General features: G+C 45.9%; 1 protein-coding gene across 2 annotated transcripts in view; it reads right to left on the bottom strand.

Annotated features, from left to right (window-relative positions):
* MRPS17 (mitochondrial ribosomal protein S17) overlaps positions 1-15,368 on the bottom strand; it is a 457,376-nt gene that overhangs the window by 200,804 nt on the left and 241,204 nt on the right. The window contains exon 1 of one of the 2 annotated variants that reach the window (XM_050783546.1): positions 2,450-2,454. The exons of the other annotated variant lie outside the window; for it this stretch is intronic. The gene's annotated coding sequence lies outside the window, so the exon portion shown is untranslated. Of the gene's footprint in view, positions 1-2,449; positions 2,455-15,368 lie in introns of those variants that run through there. 2 annotated transcript variants of the gene reach the window in all.

The following is a 15,368-nucleotide window of genomic DNA, read 5'->3' on the forward strand; positions in this document are numbered from 1 at the left end:
CACTTTGGGAGGCCAAGGTGGGTGGATCACGAGGTCAGGAGTTTGAGACCAGCCTGGCCAAAATGGTAAAACCACGTCTCTACTAAAAATACAAAAAAATTATCCAGGCGTGGTGGCGGGCGCCTGTAGTCCCAGCTACTCGGGAGGTTGAGGCAGGAGGATCTCTTGAACCCAGGAGGCAGAGGTTGCAGTGAGCTGAGATTGCACCATTGCACTCCAGCCTGGGTGACAGAGTGAGACTTGGTCTCAAAAAAAAAAAAAAAAAAAAAAGAAGAAACACTAGAAAATACAAATGCTATAATGACAAAGATCAGATCAGTAGGGCTAGGAGTTGGGACAAGGGGCTGACTGGAAAGAGGCCCTAGGAAACTTATGGGTGATGGAAATGTTATTGTGGTGATAATTACAAGCATGAATAAATTTATCAAAATTCATCAAAATGTGCACTTAAAGAGTGCATTTTATTGCATTTAATTATATATCAATAAAACACTGGTTTTAAAAAAGTCTCTCATGGGAGGCTGCTCTAGGCAACCTTGAGGATCCCTTTAACCCTAATTCTAGTCCTAGGATTTTCTAAAAAATAAAAAAGGCCGGGCGTGGTGGCTCACGCCTGTAATCCCAGCACCATTTGGGAGGCCGAGATGGGCGGATCACAAGGTCAGGAGATCGGGACCATCCTGACTAACATGGTGAAACCCCGTCTCTACTAAAAATACAAAAAAAAATTAGCCAGGCCTGGTACCAGGCACCTGTAGTCCCAGCTACTAGGGAGGCTGAGGCAGGAGAATGGCGTGAACCCAGGAGGCAGAGCTTGCGGTGAGTCAAGATCTCACCACTGCACTCTAGCCTGGGCGACAGAGCAAGACTCCATCTCAAAAAAGAAAAAAAAAAAAAAAAAAAGGTTGGGCATGGGGACTCACACCTATAATCCCAGCACTTTGGGAGGCTGAGGAGGGAGGATCGCTTGAGCCCAGGAGTTCCAGATCAGCCTGGGCAACATAGTGAAACGCCATCTCTACAAAAAATAAAATAAATGAGCCAGGCATGGTGGTGCATACTTGTAGTCCCAGCTACTTGGGAGGCTGAGGCAGGAGGATCACTTGAGCTCAGGAGTTTGAGATTCCAGTGAGCTATGATTGCACCGCTACACTCTAGCCTGGGTGACCAAGTGAGACCCTGTCTCTTAAAAAAAAAAAAAAAAGAAAGAAAAGAAGGAAGGAAAGGAAGGCATATATTAAATCATTTGAAAATTTTAAAAGTCCTGACTACTTTGTTTCACCAACATGATAGTGACAGGCCTATGGTCATGATATTGAAAACCTACTTGGCACTGTAATACAGAAATCTTGGATTTTATTATTTTCCTCCCTGATCCTCATTCCAATATCAGTCATCAAATATTTAAAAAGTAATAATATGCAAATCATACATAAAGAAAATATAGTGGCCAGGTACAGTGGTCATGCTTGTAATCCCAGCTCTTTGGGAGGTAGAGGCAGGTGGATCACTTGAGGCCAGGAGTTTGAGACCAGCCTGGCTAACATGGTGAAACCCTGTCTCTACTAAAAATACAAAAATTAAAAAATTAGTTGGGCATAGTGGCCCACACCCATCTACTCGGGAGGCTGAGGCAGGAGAATCCTTTGAACCCTGTAGGCGGAGGTTGGAGTGAGCCGAGATCGCGCCACTGCACTCTAGCCTGGGCAACAGAATGAGACTCTGTCAAAAAAAAAAAAAAAAATTAAAAAAGAAAATAAAATATAGTAAATATATTTAATGAATGAAAACATGATTTAATTCCCAACTTGACGTTGTATCGTTATAACAATGTATCTGGTAAGTACTTATTTTAAAATTCTAATTCTAATGGGAAAGAAGACAAACTCGGACACTTCAACTCTGAGTTTGGGGATTGCCCCAGTCTTGCACTGAGGGTGCTCCTGTGTGCAAGGGATTGCATCATTCATTCATGCTGTTTGGCAACATGCGGCTGCTGTAAGATTAGACAAGTGAAGTTACCCAAAACATAAATCAATGAAAAGCAAGCCTGAAGATTCTAGGAAATGATCTGCCTATGCGATTAAGAAGAAATGTAGACTCAGAGAGGAAGCCTGGAAGAGGAAAAGGAAAGTCGGCAAAATCAGAAAGTTGGGTGCAGGGAAAGCACAAGCCAGGACTCACGCTGTGTCCTGGGCCTCCGGGGCTCCTTTCGGCTGCAGGGGGCCAGCGCCGGCTCCAATGCTCAGGCGAGCAGTTCCCAGGGAGGTGAACTGTGCAGACTCAGGGCCTCCACTGAACGCTCTCTTGAAATCTGCTGATAAGCAGGGTGGCTTCTGATGAGTTCTGCAAGTGCTTCTGTAAACTGGAGACACCAGATCTCTGTTCTGCAAAGCCGGGCTGGGAGGACGCTTTGGCCCCGCCCCAGGGGAGGGGCTCCCGGAACCAGCCCCCCCCTCCTCCTCCGGGGGCTCAGCGCCTGTATTCCGAGAAGTGCACGGTGCGGAGTGAGCTTTTGCTTTTTCCGCAAAGCCGCGCCCCGTGGCACCTCCGCTTTAAGCTCCTGGACCTTCAGAAGCTGCTCCGCGCTGCCGCCACCACCACTTAGGATCTAAGGGTAGGTGAGGGAAGCAAGGGACCGCTGCACTGATTTTGTAATTAATAAAACCCCGTCGGGGGGCCTCTTTTGAAATCCACGTTTGGCATTATGCGCTTGCAGCACTGTAGGTCCCAAAAGAACTTCAAAGACTACTTATATTTTTTTTTTTTTTTTTTTGAGATGGAGTCTCTCTCGGTCGCCTGGGCTGGAGTGCAGTGGCACGATCTCGGCTTAGTGCAAGCTCCGCCTCCTGGGTTCACAGCATTCTCCTGCCTCAGCCTCCCAAGTAGCTGGGACTACAGGCGCCCGCCACCACACCCAGCTAATTTTTTGTATTTTTAGTAGAGACGGGGTTTCACCGTATTAGCCAAGATGACCTCGTGATCCGCCCACCTCGGCCTCCCAAAGTGTTGGGATTACAGGCGTGAGCCACCACACCCGGCCAAGACTACTTATATTCTCAATTAAAATGCAACCATGAGTAACAAAGTGAGTCTTTGCACCTTGTTTTTATTTTATTTTTAATTTTTATTTATGTTTTTAAATAGAGATGGGGGGGCTCCCGTTCCTGGGCTCAAGCGATCCTCCCTCCTCGGCCTCCCAAAGTCTTGGGATTACAGGTGTGAGCTACTGCGCCCGGCCTATTTCTTTTTAAAATTTTTCTGGCCAGGCTCGGCGGCTCAAGCCTGTAATCCCAGCACTTTTGGAGGCTGAGGCAAGCGGATCACCTGAGGTCAGGCGTTCCAGACCAGCCTGGCCAGCATGGCAAAACTCCGTCTCGAGCAAAAATACAAAATTAGCGGGGCATGGTGGTGCATGCCTGTAGTCCCGGCTACTTGAGAGGCTGAGGCAGGAGAATTGCTTGAACCCCGGGGAAGGAGGTTGCAGTGAGCCACGATCGTGCCACTGCACTACAGCCTGAGCAACAGAGTAAGACTGGTTTAAAAATATATATATGAATTCCATGTGTCACTTGCCCAGCTCCTTGCATGTAACTACAACAAATAACGGGTGTTTCCCCCAAACATTTACCACTAGAGTTAGCTGGCTAGAGCTGGGCATCGAGGTCCACTCTAAAACACAACCTGAAACCTCAAAGGCTGACAGTCTGCACTCCAGGCTCACTCTACGTTGCTTACCCACACAGAGGATGCAATCCCTGGGGTGGGACACTTGGTCACAGCATCTCTGCCCTTAGCTACAGGACCCTCCTCACCAAAACACAATTTTTTTCTTTTCCCGAGGCTGAGTCTCACTGTTTCCCAGGCTGGAGTGCAGTGGTGTGATCTCAGCTCACTGCAACCTCCGCCTCCTGGGTTCAAGTGAGTCTCCTGCCTCAACCTCCCCAGTAGCTGGGATTACAAGCGCACGCCACCATGCCCAGCTAGTTTTTGTGTTTTTAGTAGAGACTGGGTCTCATTGGGCTCAAGTTACTTGGGAGGCTGAGGCAGGTGAATCGCTTGAACCTGGGAGGTGGAGGTTGCAGTGAGGTAAGATCACGCCACTGCACTCCAGCCTGGGCAACAGAATGAGAATCCATCTCAAAAAAACACACAAAAACCAAAAGCATAATAAAAGAAACAAAATGTTAAACACCAGATGTTTGTATCTAAGTATAAGTGGTAACTGAGAATTTATTTTGAGGGGAAAAGAAACTCAAGTAAGTAAATGTGGAAGGCTAGAAGAGTTAACTTATGCTATTTGTGTTTCATAAATGTTTAACATTAAATATTCCTTAAAATATTAAATATTCTTAAAAATTTCAGATAAAATATTTATATTTACTAAAATCTGGCTGGGTGTGGTGGTGCATGCTTACAGTCCCAGCCACTTGGGAGGCTGAGGCGGGAGGATCATTTGAGCTCAGGATTTCAAGGTTACAGTGTGCTGTGATCATGCCACTGTTCTCCACCCTGGGTAATAGAGCAAGCCCTTGTCTCTGAAAAATTAATTAATTAAAATTAATTAATTTTAATGGTCCTGGAATCAACCTCACACTCACACCTGTATTAATACTTGTGGGCATGAGATGGCTGTATTGTAGACATTGTTTTGCTAGAGCACATCACATTAAAAATATATATAGTTGCCTAGAAGACACTAATGAGTGGTCACATATAACAACCAGGAGGTAATCTTGTCAGAGAAAGCAAAACTGTGAAACAGATTAAAATATGCTTCATCAGGCTGGGCAGAGTGGCTCACGCCTGTAACCTCAGCACTCTGGGAGGCCGAGGCAGGAGGATCACCTGAGGTCACGAGTTCGAGACCAGCCTGGCCAACATGATGAAACCCCATCTCTACTAAAAATACAAAAAGTAGCTAGGCCTGGTGGCGGGCACCTGTAATCTCAGCTACTGGGGAGGCTGAGGCAGAAGAATCACTTGAACCCAGGAGGCAGAGGTTGCAGTGAACCGAGATTACACCACTGCACTCTAGCCTGGGTGACAAAGCCAGACTCTGTCTAAAAACACAAAAAGCAAAAAAAAAAAAAAAAGCTTCAATGCTGTTCTTACTGGAATAATAGCACAAGTGAACCAAATACAATACAGCATAATGAAGGCATAATTACTGGAATAATAGCACGTGAGAACCAAATACAATACAGCATAATGAAGGTATAATAAAAATATTAGCAAATTATTTTGCAAAGTTTTAATCACAATTGGTTAGTCAAAAGTAATACAGGTCATACTACTGTTCCTAAAGGTTTTCTTTCTTCTTTTTTTTTTGTTTTGAGACAGGGTCTCACTGTCACCCAGGCTGGAGTGCAGTGGCATGATCATAGCTCACTGAAGCTTCGAACTCCTAGGCTCAAACAATCCTCTTGCCTCAGCCTTCTGAGCAGGTGGGACCACAGGTGTGTGCCACCACACGAGGCTGTTTTTTTTTTATGTTTAGTAGAGCCTGGGTCTCATTAGTCTCCAACTCCTGGGCTCAAGTCCAAGCGTGATCCACTTTACCCGGCTCTGAAAGATTTTCTATAGATCACATTTTTGTAAGCTAACATTTTTTTTTTTTTTTTTTTTTCCTGAGATGGAGTCTCTCTCTGTCACCCAGGCTGGAGTGCAGCAGCGTGATCTCAGCTCACTGCAACCTCTGCCTTCCGGGTTCAAGCGATTCACCTGCCTCAGCCTCCCAAGTAGGTGGGATTACAAGCATGCACCACCATGCCCGGCTAATTTTTGTATTTTTAGTACAGATGGGGTTTCACCATGTTGGACAGGCTGGTCTTGAACCCCTGTCCTCAGGTGATTCACTCGCCTTGGCCTCCCAAAGTGCTGGGATTATAGGAGTGAGCCACCGTGCCCAGCCACAAATTTTCTAATGGCTAATTATGTTAGAATCATGTAATCTTTTTAAAAGTCATTCAGTGCTAATAGCCTTCTAAAGTATCGTAAATTGAAACAAGCCCTCCGGAAACAATATGGTGTTATTCAGTAACATTGAACACAAGCGGCGGAGCGCAGTGGCTTACTCCTGTAATCCCAGCACTTTGGGAAGCTGAGGTGGGCGGATCACGAAGTCAGGAGATCAAGACCATCCTGGCTAACACGGTAAAATCCCGTCTCTACTAAAAATACAAAAAAAAAAATTAGCCGGGCGTGGTGGCAGGTGCCTGTAGTCCCAGCTACTCGGGAGGCTGAGGCAGGAGAATGGCATGAACCCAAGAGGCGGAGCTGCAGTGAGCCAAGATCGCACCCCTGCACTCCAGCCTGGGCGACAGAGCGAGACTCCATCTAAAAAACAAACAAACAAAAAACATTAAACACAAGCAATTTCTACGACCCAGCAATTCCACCTGAGGAAGACACTCAGGAGAAACTTGCATGATTAAGCTGGCTGGGTGTGGTGCCTCATGCTTCTAATCCTAGCACTTTGGGAGGCCTAGATGGGAGGATCCCTTGAGCCCAGGAGTTCAAGACCACCCTGGGCAACATATTGAGAACTAATCTGTACAAAAAATAAACAAAATTAGCTGGACGTGGTGGCACACATCTCGAATCCCAAGTACTTGGGTAGCTGAGGTGGGAGGATGACTTAAGCCTAGGAGGTTGAGGCTGCGCTAAGATCACGCCACTGCACTCCAGCCTGGGTGACAGAGTGAGACTCCACCCCCCAAAAAAAAGAAAAAAAAAAAAAAGAGGCTGGGTGCAGTGGCTCATGCCTGTAATCACAGTACTCTGAGAAGCTGAGGTGGGCAGATCACCTGAGGTCAGGAATTTGAGACCAGCCTGACCAACATGGAGAAACCCTGTCTCCTCTAAAAATACAAAATTAGCTGGGTGTAGTGGCGCATACCTGTAATCTTAGCTACTCAGGAGGCTGAGGCAAGAGAATCGCTTGAACCCAGGAGGCGGAGGTTGTGGTGACCCAGGATTATGCCATTGCACACCTGCCTGGGCAACAAGAACAAAACTCCGTCTCAAAAAAACAAACAAACAAAAAAAAAAACTGACACTTGTATGACTGGAGGAGCCACATATATGTAAGAATTTTCACAGCAGTACTGTGAACATTCTCAGTTACTGTGATACTCCAATAGCCACCGGAAACTTTAAAAAGAGACTATCATTTAATGTCATAAATGATAACTTACAACATAAAATTCAGGACAGTAGTTACTTCTGAAAGTAAGAAAGGAAATGAGACTGAGAAAAGGTATGTAGAGTTAATAATGATACTATAACAATAATGTTCCTTTAAGTAGGATGGTAGGTATACAGATGCTTTTTATATCTGTGTGTATAAAATATTTGCTAATAAATGTAATATTTCTTATCAATACATTAAATACCAATACACTGCCGTCCAGGCGCAGTGGCTCACGCCTGTCATCCCAGCACTTTGGGAGGCCGAGGCAGAGCAGATCACAATGTCAGGAGATGGACACCATCCTGGCCAACATGGTGAAACTCCATCTCTACCAAAATACAAAATATTAGCCAGGCGTGGTGGCATGTGCCTGTAATCCCACCTACTCGGGAGGCCGAAGCAGGGGAATCGTGTGAACCCAGGAAGCGGAGGTTGCAGTAAGCCAAGATTGCACCACTGCACTCCAGCCTGGTGACAGGGAAAGACGCCGTCTCAAAAAAAAAAAAAAACCAATACATTAAAATAATATAAATGTCTTGAAAGAGCACAGTGAACACAGTTTGAAATGTGATTTAATATAAACATTGTCATTCAAAATAAGTCATGCCATGGAAATATGCCCATATGTCACATGAATAAAGGAAGTTGCAGAACATATATATCATTTGAGACCCCATTTTTGAACAAAGAAATCTCTATGTGTGTCTACATCCAGGTATGGTATATGGTTATATATCCATGTCTATATACCTATATAAAAAAGGAAACATTATTCATTTGTTTATATTTTTGAGACAGGGTCTGGCTCTGTCACTGTCCAGGCTGGAGTTCAGTGGTGCAATCTCAACTCACTACAATCTCTGCCTTCTGGGTTCAAGCGCTGGGATTTTGTTGTGAGCTATCTTTATAATGGGAAAAGTGGGAGAAATTTATATTACAAAGTGATATGATTACAGTATAAGAACTGTGGCAGGCCGGGCGCGGTGGCTCAAGCCTGTAATCCCAGCACTTTGGGAGGCTGAGACGGGCGGATCACGAGGTCAGGAGATCGAGACCATCCTGGCTAACACAGTGAAACCCTGTCTCTACCAAAAAATACAAAAAACTAGCTGGGCGAGGTGGCGGGCGCCTGTAGTCCCAGCTATTCGGGAGGCTGAGGCAGGAGAATGGCGTAAATCCGGGAGGCGGAGCTTGTAGTGAGCTGAGATCTGGCCACTGCACTTCAGCCTGGGCGGCAGAGCGAGACTCCGTCTCAAAAAAAAAAAAAAAAAAAAAAAAGAACTGTGGCAATATTTGACTGAATCTTCCCCTTCCTCCTCCTAGAAATTATGCAAAGTGATAGGGAGATATGGTGGTAGGGGGGAATGAGGCAGAAATCCCATATTCAACAAAACTAGGAGACACAAAGTCACTGGAGACTCCAAGACCTGCACAAGGGCTACCAAAGTTACATGGGAAGAGGCAGATGCAGATCCCAGAAAACACCAGCAAAAATAGACTCTCTGAAGATGAGCTGTTCGTGCCACAGTGCAAACATGTGTTGTTTGAAACAAGCAGAGCAGAGCAGGGATAAAAAGAACTGAGGGCAAGGCTCAATCAAGCAGAAAGGGAGTTGAAACCCTTGTAACCCAAGGGGTGAAGAGGCCCAAGGGGTGTAACCCAAGGTTAAGGTCCGAACACCCAGCTCACCTTCCTAGGGAGGGCATGGGAAAAGAATCAGCCTTCCAAGTAAATTCAATGTGTGTCTCTAACATTCTGTTTTGGCCAGCACGGAAACTCACACCTGTAATCCAAACACTTTGGGAGGCCAAGGCGAGAGGATTGCTTGAGCCCGGGAATGCAAGACCAGCCTGGTTATCATAGTAAGACTCTCTCTCTCTTTTTTTTTTTTTTGGGACAGAATCTTTCTGTGGCCCAGGCTGGAGTGCAGTGACACGATCTCAGCTCACTGCAACCTCTGACTCCCGGATTCAAGCGATTCTCCTGCCTCAGCCTCCCGAATAGCTGGGTCCACAGGTGCCTGCCACTATGCCCAGCTAATTTTTGTATTTTTAGTAGAGACAGGGTTTCACCATGTTGGCCAGGATGATCTTGATCTCTTGACCTTGTGGTCTGCCTGCCTCGGCCTCCCAAAGTGCTGGGATTACAGGTGTGAGCCACCTGGTCTGGCTTGGAGACAATGTCTTTAAAGAGGTGATTATGTTAAAATGAGGTCTTCAGAGTGAGCCCTAATCGAATCTGACCGGTGTCCTTGTAAGAAGAGAAAATTTGGACATGGAGAGACATCAGAAGCATGTGAGTGAGCTGGGCACAGTGGCTTATGCCTGCAATCCCAACACTTTGGGAGGCCGAGGTAGACAGATCACTTGAGGCCAGGAGTTCAAGACTAGCTGGGGCAACATGGCAAAACACTGTCTCTAATAAAAATACAAAAATTAGTCCGGCGTGGTAGTGCACGCCTGTAATCCCAGCTACTCGTGAGGCTGAGGCAGGAGAACTGCTTGAACTGGGAGGCAGAGGTTGCGGTCAGCTGAGATTGTGCCACTGCACTCCAGCCTGGGCGACACAGCGAGACTCTGTCTCAAAAAAAAAAAAAGATCTGAGGCCGGGCATGGTGGCTCAAGCCTGTAATCCCAGCACTTTGGGAGGCCGAGACGGGCGGATCACGAGGTCAGGAGATCAAGACCATCCTGGCTAACACAGTGAAACCCCGTCTCTACTAAAAAATACAAAAAACTAGCCGGGCGAGTTGGCGGGTGCCTGTAGTCCCAGCTACTCGGGAGGCTGAGGCAGGAGAATGGCGTAAATCCGGGAGGCAGAGTTTGCAGTGAGCTGAGATCCGGCCACTGCACTCCAGCCTGGGCAACAGAGCGAGACTCCGTCTCAAAAAAAAAAAAAAAAAAAAAAAAAAAGATCTGGGCCGGGCACAGTGGCTCATGCCTGTAATCCCAGCACTTTGGGAGGCTGAGGCCGGTGGATCATCTGAGGTCAGGAGTTCCAGACAAGCCTGGCCAACAGGGTGAAACCTCGTCTCTACTAAAACTACAAAAATTAGCAGGGTGTGGTGTCATGCACCTATAATCCCAGCTACTTGGGAGGCTAAAGCAGGAGAATTGCTTGAACCCGGGAGGTGGACGTTACAGTGAGCCAAGATCCCTGTACTCCAGCCTGGGCAACAGAGCGAGATTCTGTCTCAAAAAAAAACAAAAACAAACAAACAAAAAAAACTGTCTGAAAAAAACTTAATGAATTATTTCCAAGAAGGAAAAACAAAAATACAAATATAGAGATTCATGGAAAAGATGACAAAATAAGACAAAACTGACAAAATCCAGGAAAGAAGCAGAAGGGAGCCAGGCACCTGTAATCTCAGCAGTCTGGGAGGCCAAAGCAGAAGGATTGCTTGAGGCCAGGAGTTCAAGACCAGCATAGGCAACAAAGTGAAGCACTGTCTCTACAAAACATCAAAAAATCATCCAGGCATGGTGACAAGTGCTTGTGGTCCCAGCTACACAGGAGGCTGAGGTAGGAGTAAAGCTTGAGCCCCGGAGGTTGAGGCTGCAGTTCATGCAGTTCATGAGACATGTTCATGCCACTGCACTCCAGCTTGGGCGACAGAATGGGACCCTGTCTCGAAAGGGAAAAAAAAAAAGGATGTAGAAGGAAAAAACATAACTATCACACTGGGCATGGTGGCACGTGCCTATAATGCCAACTACTCAGGAGGCTGAGGCAGGAGGATCACTTGAGCCCAGGAGTTCAAATCCGGCCTAGGAAACATATTGAGACACCATCTCCAAAAAACAGGTAAAATAACCATCACAGAAGTGAAGATGAAGCTAAAAGGAGCAAAAATAAAAGTGGACACTATGAAAAATATACTAACCAATATGGATAAAAATAAGAAAAGCAAACAATATAAACCAAAAGAATTAAATGTAATTAGAGAAAAAATGATAGTTGGCCAGGTGCAGTGGCTCACGCTTGTAATCCCAGCACTTTGGGAGGCCAAGGTGGGTGGATCACCTGAGGTTGGGAGTTCAAGACCAGCCTGGCCAACAAGACCAACCCTGTCTCTACAAAAAATACAAAAATTAGCCAGGCGAGGTGGTGCACACCTGTAATCCCAGCTACTTGGGAGGCTGAGGCAAGAGAATTGCTTGAACTTGGGAGGGGGAGGTTGCAGTGAGCACCACTGCACTCCAGCCTGGGCGATAAAGTGAGACTCTATCTCAAAAAAAAAAAAAAAAAAAAAATATATATATATATATATATATATAGCTATAGAAGACAGACCAAAGACAGCCAACATGCACAATTGAAATTTCCAATGAAGATAACCAAAACATTAGAACAAATAAGTATTTAACTGGGTGTGGTGACTTGAACCTGTAGTCCCAGCTATGAGGTAGGCTGAGGTAGGAGGATCACATGAGGCCAGGAGTTCAAGGCCAGCCTCAGCAACAGAGTAAGACTCCCCATCTCTAAAAATAAATAAATAAATAAATATTTAAAGATATACAGGTCAGGCGTGGTGGCTCATGCCTGTAATCCTAGTACAGTACTTTGGGAGGCCAAAGTAGGAGGATCACTGGAGGTCAGGAGTTCAAGACTAGCCTGGGCAACATGAGACACCCCCCTACCCACCCAACCCCTGTCTCTACAAAAAAAAAAAAAAAAAAATTCACTGGGCGTGGTGGCGCACACCTGTTGGGAAACTAAGGTGGGAGGATGGCTTGGGCCCCAGGGTGGAAGCTACGGTGAGCTGTGATCGTGACACTGCACTCCAGCCTGAACAACAGAGCAAGACCCTGTCTCAAAAAAATAAATGAATAAAGTATGAGCCAGTGATTTTTTGTTTTAAAACAAGCCAAGCCATCATTCACACACAAAGGCTACAAACGATAGTTTTGAACATACAGGAATTCTGGGGATATTTTTCCCATGGGAATATTTTTCTTTTTTTGAGACAGAGTTTCGTCTTGTTGCCCAGGCTGGAGTGCAATGGCGTGATCTTGGCACACCGAAACTTCTGCCTCCTAGGTTCAAGCGATTCTCCTGCCTCAGCCTCCTGCGTAGCTGGGAATACAGGCATGTGCCACCACGCCTGGCTATTTTTGTATTTTTAGTAGAGACAGGGTTTCTCCATGTTGGTCAGGCTGGTCTCAAACTCCCGACCTCAGGTGGTCCGCCCGCCTCGGCCTCACAAAGTGCTGGGATTACAGGCATGGACCACTGTGCCCGGCCTCCCATGGGAATGTTTTTCTTGAGGAAACTGCTAATGAATAAACATTACTCACCAATGGATAGCAAAGGGAACTTCAGCAAAGGGACAAGCAGGAGCACTGAGTGTATAGAACTGCAAAACTAAGACTAAACAAACCCAGGTTTTGGGGAGAAAAAACAAAATGTAAATGTTATCTACTCTGACAATATAGAAATGATGCAATAGAAAAATTAGGAGGACAAAGATTATGGAATAAACAAAGTAAGGTGAGTTTTTGCAGGCTGTTTCATCTATAATAACTGAGAGTTAAAAGATTATTTAAATCACATTTAATTAACAGTGTAAGAATAATATTAAGAAAAACAACATTGCTGGCTACAATCAGATAATAGGTCAGTCACCATGGCTGGCACCTGTAATCCCAGCACTTTGGGAGGCTGAGGCAGGAGGATCGCTTGAGGCTAGCTACTTGGGAGGCTGAGGTGAGAGGATCATTTGAGCCCAGGAGTTCAAAGCTGCAGTGAGCTAATGATTGCGCCGCTGCACTTTATTTAGCCTGGGTGACACAGTGAGACTCCATCTCAAAAAAAAAAATAAAAAGGGCCAGTTGTGGCGGCTCATGCTTATAATCCAGGCAGGCAGATCACTTGAGGTTGGGAGTTCGAGACCAGCCTAACCAACATGGAGAAACACCATCTCTACTAAAAATACAAAATTAGCTGGGCATGGTGGTGCATGCCTGTAATCCCAGCTACTCGGGAGGCTAAGGCAGGGCAAGCGCTTGAACCCGGGAGGTGGAGGTTGCAGTGAGCTGAGATGGCGCCATTGCACTCCAGCCTGGGCAACAAGAGTGAAACTCTGTCTCCAAAAAAAAAAAAAAAGAATTCTTGAATCCATACTGATACAAATTCATTCACTCATTCACTCATTCATGGAGGAGAAGGGAAAGTTCTTCCTTACAGCAGAATTCCAACCAATAAGTGTAAAATGAATGATGAAAGCAGAAAATTGGCCAGGTGCAGTGGCTCACTTCTGAATCCTACCTAGCAATTTGGTAGGCCAAAGTGGGAGGATCGCTTGAGGCAGGAATTCAAGACCAGCCTGAGCAACACAGCTTTTCAGAGACCTTGTCTCTAAAAAAAAATTAGCCAGGCACGATGGTGGATCACTTGAGCCCAGGAGGTTGAGGTTGCAGTAAGCAGTGACTGCGCCACTGCACTCCAGCCTGGGCACCAGAGTGAGACCCTATCTCAAAAATATATATGAAATAAAAAATGAATAGAAAATTACCACTTGCAAACTGTTAGGTTTGAGATTTGATTTTACCCTACTTACAAACTAATACATTAGCCTCTTGCTTGTTTTATGGATGTGGCCTAAGAAATAAGACTCCTGGCCAAGCACGGATAATAGGTCAGTCACCATGGCTGACACCTGTAATCCCAGGACTTTGGGAGGCTGAGGCAGGTGGATCACGAGGTCAGGAGATCGAGATCATCCTGGTCAACATGGTGAAACCCTGTCTCTACTGAAAATACAAAATTAGCTGGGTGTGGTGGCGCGTGCCTGTAGTCTCAGCTACTCAGGAGGCTGAGGCAAGGAGAATCACTTAAACCCAGGAGGCAGAAGCTGCAGTGAGCCAAGATCGTGCCCCTGCACTGTAGCCTGGGTGACAGAGCAAGACTCTGTCTCAAAAAAAAAAAAAAAAAAAAAAAAAACAAGTCTCCTGTCTCAAAGAACTTTATTGCTTACAGCACAGCAAGCAGCACAGGCAGTGGGATAATTGCATCACTTCCCTTTTCCCTCCAACTTCCATGGGGTAACACGACATGACCCAGATGGATGCCTCAAAGACGGTGGGTTTGGATTACAGCTAAGGAACACTCAGCTCGGGGAATCTACTGTTTGTGTTTTTGTTTTTTATTGTTTTTTATTTATTTTTTATTTTTTAGAGATAGAGTTTCGCTCTTGTTGCCCAGGCTGGAATGCAATGGTGCTATTTTGACTTACCGCAACCTCCACTTCCTGGGTTCAAGCTATTCTCCTGCCTCAGCCTCCCCAGTAGCTGGGATTACAGTGCCATCACACCTGGCTCATTGTGTATTTTTTTAGTAGAGATGGGTTTTCTCCATGTTGGTCAGGCTGGTGTCGAACTCCCAACCTCAGGTGATCTGCCCACCTCGTTTATTGTTTTATTTTTGTAGAGATGGGGTCTCACTGTGTTGCCTAGGCTGGTCTCGAACTCCTGGCCTCAAAGGATCCTCCACCTTCGCCTTCCAAAGTTCTGGGATGGCTGGGCGCAGTGGCTCACACCTGTAATCCCAGCACTTTGGGAGGCCAAGGGGGGCAAATCACCTGAAGTCAAGAGTTTGAGACCAGCCAGGCCAACATGGTGAAGCCCTGTCTCTACAAAAATACAAAAATTAGCCAGGCGTGGTGGCGGGCACCTATAGTCCCAGCTACTCAAGAGGATGAGGCAGGAGAATCACTTGAACACAGAAGATGGAGGCTGCAGTGAGCCGATATCGCGCCACTGCACTCCAGTCTGGGCAACAGAGTGAGCAGAGTGAGACTCCGCCTCAAAAAAAAAAAAAAAAAAAAAAAAAAAAAAATGCTGGATTTATAGACATGAGCCACTATGCCAGGCTGAAATCTATTGTTTTTATACCAAGCAGTGGGCAAGCCTGCTCTTTGTCCAGGAGGAAACATTAACTTGTCTCTGAAGATTAGTAGCTGTATAAACAACTCTGAGAAAAGCCCCAAATAAAGAGCATTCTTGGGCCTTGCATTCTTGGCACACACAGCAAGACATGTAAGCACGCAACAGATCCATGGAGGACTTTCGTACAAAGATCACAGTAATAATTGTTTCAGGCAAAAATTATTGATGGGCTGGGCACAGTGGCTCATGCCTGTAACCCCAGCACTTTGGGAGGCTGAGGCAGG

This window comes from Macaca thibetana, chromosome 3 (assembly GCF_024542745.1).
Source record: "Macaca thibetana thibetana isolate TM-01 chromosome 3, ASM2454274v1, whole genome shotgun sequence".
Classification (NCBI taxonomy): Eukaryota; Metazoa; Chordata; class Mammalia; order Primates; family Cercopithecidae; genus Macaca; species Macaca thibetana.